Source organism: Triticum dicoccoides, chromosome 1B (assembly GCF_002162155.2).
Source record: "Triticum dicoccoides isolate Atlit2015 ecotype Zavitan chromosome 1B, WEW_v2.0, whole genome shotgun sequence".
Lineage (NCBI taxonomy): Eukaryota > Viridiplantae > Streptophyta > Magnoliopsida > Poales > Poaceae > Triticum > Triticum dicoccoides.
This window is the reverse complement of record NC_041381.1, coordinates 633,414,080-633,419,630: the sequence shown is the minus strand read 5'-3', so window position 1 is coordinate 633,419,630 and position 5,551 is coordinate 633,414,080.

Below are 5,551 nucleotides of genomic sequence, written 5' to 3'. Positions count from 1 at the left end.
TTTGGGGGTTTTGGAGGGTTAATTTAGGTGTTTCATATATTGTGTTAGCTAGCTAATTAATAGAGAGAAGTGTCCTCTCTTATGTCCGTGCTTGGTCGATGCTACGTACTATATATACATAAGTGATCAAGAGAACCATTGAGTACAGAAGTTCGTCATGCATACCGAGAGAAGTGATCGATCGACCTATCCTTCTCCGAGAGATTGGCCGAACAACAAGTTTTCGTATATCATTTATCCGACGCTACTGGCTACATACATATACAATATGTATAAGATCTCTTAATTACAAACCCCTAGCAATTGAAATCAATTTGCACATGGTATTCTCCGGCTTTATTGATGACGTGGTCAAGAAAGAATCCCGCCAATTCCTCTTGAATTGCTTTCATGCGATCTGGTTCTAGGAGTTCATTCCGCATCTGCCACGTCTAATTTGAAGAAGGGGGTTAATTAATACATATATATAAATGAAACTCAACAGAAATGATGGTGTAATAAAATGAAATTATGAATATTATTGCTTACGCACTTCATATTGTCTTTTAGAGTAGCCCCGCTTGTTTTTCAAAGTCGCGATGTGGATGAACTCACACACGTAGTATCCACAGAAATCATTCCCTTCTTCCTGCCACAAGCACTTTACGAGAAATAGAGGTCAATCAAACTGATAATGAAGCATTATAAATGGCATTGATGAAAGTATAGCTATAGAATCAACGGGAGATGCGCGCAACTAACTAGCCAGTAGTACTTACTTTCGGGTATGTATAGCGCAGCTCCTTCGGCAGTCCCGGAGCTTCTGCGGTGAACTGTTTCCAAACCCTGCAAGACAAAGAAAATAATTATTATTACTTGAGATATCAGGAAATGAACAAAAAGTTGCCGATATGGTGCGATAATGATCGATTGAACTTACTTGCTGAGCATTTCAGTCATGTCTGCATAGGTTTTGGGATCTTTCCGTCTCGAGTCTAAGACGGTTACTAGTACACGCTCAAGCTTAATCTCCAGAAGAATATAGTGGTACCTGCGCACGCATGCATAACTCATCAATTACATTACTATAACCTCGCTCGAGTAATAAGGGAAACCGAATATGCACACGACAGTAACACTCACTTGCCGTTGTAAGGAAAGAGTATGGTATCTTTCTTTTGATTTTTGATCAACGATCGTAGCAAGGTGTCCTCGGCCTCTTTGACGTCCTTTTTAACCAGAAATACATCTATGATATTTGTGTTAATGAACCCAATATCATAAATTTCTTGTTTTTTGCACTCGACGATCTTCAATCTGCATAATATATTGAGGATAATTAATTATAAATACATGAAATGAAAGAGCCGAGCTATATATAGAGACTTAATGACAGAAATAGTACTTACAGACAGTAGCAAAAGACCATTAGTTTATCGAGGGCCTTTTGATTGAAGAACGCGAAGAACTCATCAAATGGAACAGTCAACAGATCATTTGCAACGAGGTCGTGCTCCTCTTTAATATTAAGATACAAAGCATTCGTACCCCCAGACTCTCTGCAGGTTTCCATGTACCAATTATGGAATCTTCGCATCATTGTTGTCAGAGATTTTTCATCTTTGACGAGAGGCTTCCCGTACTCGTATCTGTGTTCATCCACCTCCAAGAAATCAGGAAGTTGATCGTCAGGTAGGTAATCTGCAAGATTGCCATAACCGGCCATCGTCCCCGGAGCATTAGACACATTGAGCGGGGGGCACGATTGTTGTGCTTGTTCGCCGAGCTGGGCAATTTTTTCCCCTTTGCTCGTTCTTTTAACCTTTTAGCACTGACAGTAGTTCCCGACCGCTGGGCTTGGAGATATGTCTGTTCAGTAATGAGCTCATAGTTGGTTCTCAGCGGAGACTTTGGTGGTTTCCTCAGGGCATCGATAGTGCGCTTTGCTTTCACCGGATCTACCTTCTCCTCCGGAGGTGGATGTCTCTTTGCTTTCACCCCTTCAAAGAACTCCTTCATGTGGGTCCACACAATCGTATCGTTTTCCTCCTCGGTCCTCTCGTACGGTAACTTCTCTAGAGGCTTGAGAGGTTGACCGTATTTGTATTGCATCCCGCCTCTAGTTGTGCTGCTAGACGCCGGAGTAGACGGAGCGGCTGCGGCGTCTGTCTTCTTTCATGCTTGCTTACGAGGCGGAGGAGACGGAGTACGACGCGCCGGAGCAGCCGGGGCGGCGGCGGGTCTCTTCCGCCCTTGCTGGCGAGGCGGAGAAGGAGGAGGCTGCTAGCTGCTCGGGAGCGCGGGCGCAGGCGGAGAAGGAGGCGGAGTGCCGCCACGCACCGAAGAAGGAGGCGGAGTGCCGCCACGCGTGCCCTGATCGTCACTCGTCGGAGGAGGAGGCGGTGGAGGAGGCGGAGTGCCCTGACTCGTCGGAGGAGGAGGAGGAGGCGGAGGCGTCCAGTTCGGAAGGTTGATGAGCTCCTTCCGCCATAGGCATGGAGTCTTCAGAGCAGAACCCAGCCTAGTCTCCCCTTCACTGGTAGGGTGGTCAAGCACGAGGTCCTCAAATCCCTCTGTTATTTCATCCACCATCTCCTTAACATATCCTTCTGGAATCGGCTGGCACTGATAAGTTGTGCCGGGTCCACCAGGATAAACAGAGCCAACAGCCGCCTTGACCTTCAAATTCATCCATCGCGCCATAATGTGGCAATGTTGAGACTCCGTGATAGCACCCACGGGATAGCTGGCAGGAGCCGTCAAGACATGCTCCGGCTGAAGCAACTCAGTGGAAGCCACACTGCTTCTTCGTTGAGATGGCGGGGTAGCTTCGGGGGAAGCTTCGGCAGGTCGTTTGCTGCGATCTGCTGCTTCTCGTTCCTCTAGCCCCATTACCCTTTCGTGCAGCGCCTGCAGTTGGCCCTGCTCCAGTTTCTTCCTCCTCTCATGGGTTTTGTAACCCCCTGCGTCCGGAAAACCAACCTTCCACGGAATGGAGCCTGGCATGCCTCGTGTCCGTCCAGGGTGCTCAGGATTCCCGAGGACCATTGTGAGCTCGTCCTTCTCCCTGTCTGGTACGAACGTCCCTTTCTGTGGTGCATTGATATAGTGTCGAAGGTTCTTGACTGGTAGTTCCAGTTGCTCGTTCGTCCAACGGCACATCCCTGATACAGGGTCCAAGGTTCCGCCAGCCCCAAAGAACCAAGTCCGGCAATGGTCTAGCCATCTCATTGTCTCTGGTTTGATCCCTTTTTCAAGCAGATCATTCTCCTCCTTGGACCACTTAGGACGGGCTTTGAGGTAGCCACCTGACCCCGTGCGATGGTGAAGCTTCTTCTTCGCAGCATTTTCCTTGTTCGTCGCCGACATCTTCTTACTCTTTTCCGATGTCTTGTGGGCCACAAATGCGGGCCAGTGATCTTTGATCTTCTCATATTTGCCGATGAATTCTGGTGTCTTTTTGTTTCCGACAAAATGGTTCAACTCTTTCCTCCACCTCCTGAATAGGGTTGCCATCTTCTTAAGAGCAGAAGACTTGATTAATTGCTCTTTAACTGGCTTCTCTGGATCCTCCTCTAGCAGTAGGGTGAAATTTGCCTTCAGCTGAGTCCAAAGATCTTCTTTCTGCATATCATTGACATCAGACACCTCAGGGTCGTCCTTAGGCTTATACCATTGCTGGATGCTGATCGGGATCTTGTCCCTAACAAGAACCCCGCACTGAGTAGAAAATGCGTTCTTTATCCGGATGGGTTCAATCGGTTCGCCGTCGGGCGCGATTTCTATGATCTCAAACCTTTCATCCGAGCTCAACTTTTTCTTCGGGCCTTGTCTCCTTACCGAAGTTGTGCTCGATCCGGAGGGCTAGAAATTAAAAGGAAAAAAGATGAGAGTAATTAATATGTGTACATATACCAAAACAATGAATTCATCAATTAACTAGTCAATACAGGCTTAACTAATATATATATATATATATATATATATACCTGGCCGGACTCGGTTCGATCACCGGAGCAGTCAGCACGGTCCTTCTTGTACCTCCATTGGGTCATCACCGGAGCCATCATGAACATTATAGCCCTCTTCTTGTACCGGCATTAATGGGCCGGAGCAATCATGAACATAGCCCTCTTCTTCATCCAGTCCTTCCTGACCAACGACGTCGTTAAAAAATGATGCAATGACATCAGTTCCTTCTGCGATCATCTCCCCAAACATCGCTTCTGTTGCTTCGTCTCGGTAGTGCTCCATAGTTTCTGCAAATATTTATAACATGTCAATTATTATTCAAACATGGTACAGATGGATATATATTAGTGACAAACGTAGAACTAGCTAGCTAATCACAATAAGGAATCATGTTAGTGGCCTCGACGCTGCTTCTCTAGGGTTTGGGATCGCCTCGACACAACGCTTCAAGGGTTTGGGGTGGCCTTGACGACAACGCTCTTTTAACTTGGTAAATTTGGGTGGCCTCGAGAGTTTTGGTCGAGCGAGAGGGCCGAGGGGGGTGCTGCCGTTGTATAGGGTTATCACGGTCGAGAGGGGGTATATATATCGACTGCCCCTCATGTCGAAGTTATCTCGAGGGGGCGGTGAGGGCGAAGGCGACAGATCCGATAAAACATAAGAAAACAAAGAAAAAATAAAAAGAGGAGAAGAAGAAAGGAATAGAGGAGAAGATTGAAGAAAAAAAAGAAGAAAATAAAAAGAGGAGAAGAAGAAAGGAATAGAAGAGAAGAAGAAAAAATAGAATATTTTTCTATTTTTTCTTCTTCTCTTCTATTCCTTTCTTCTTCTCCTCTTCCTTTTCTTCTTTTTTGTTCTTCTTATTTATTTCTCCTCTATTCCTTTCTTTCTTCTTCTCCTCTTCTTTTTCTTCTTCTCCCTCGAGAAAGGAAAATAATTAAGGAAAAGAAAGAAAAGAGGAAGAAGGAAGAAGGAAGAAGAAGAAGAAAGGAATAGAGGACACGAAGAAAAAATAGATTTTTTTTCTATTTTTTCTTCTTCTCCTCTATTCCTTTCTTCTTCTCCTCTTTTTTCTTCTTCTTTTTTCTTCTTCTTATTTATTTCTCCTCTTCTTTTCCTCTCCTCTTCTTCTCCTTTTCTTCCTCTTCTTATTTTCCTTTTTCCTCTCATTCTTTTTCTTCTTCTTCTTCCTTCTTCCTTCTTCCTCTTTTCTTCCTTTTCCTTATTTTACTTTTTCCTCTACACTAACCTAATTAAAATGCACCAACCTAAAATCCATATCTACTAACAACCTAAATAAAAATTTAATACATATATGAAAAAACATATATAAACAAAAAAATGCTATGAACATTATATTCATACATACATAGCCACATCCATTCATCATATAGCTACCACATACATATATACATTAATTATATATATATATATATATATAAATGAAATGAACAAAAAATACACATGTATGTATGAAAAAAAAGCACTGAACACAGAGCCTTGATGGCGGCGGCTCACAACGGGGGCGGCCAGCGAGGGCGACGGCGGCGGCGGCGAGGGCGTCGGTGACGACCACGGCGGGCCGGGGCAGGGGCGTGGC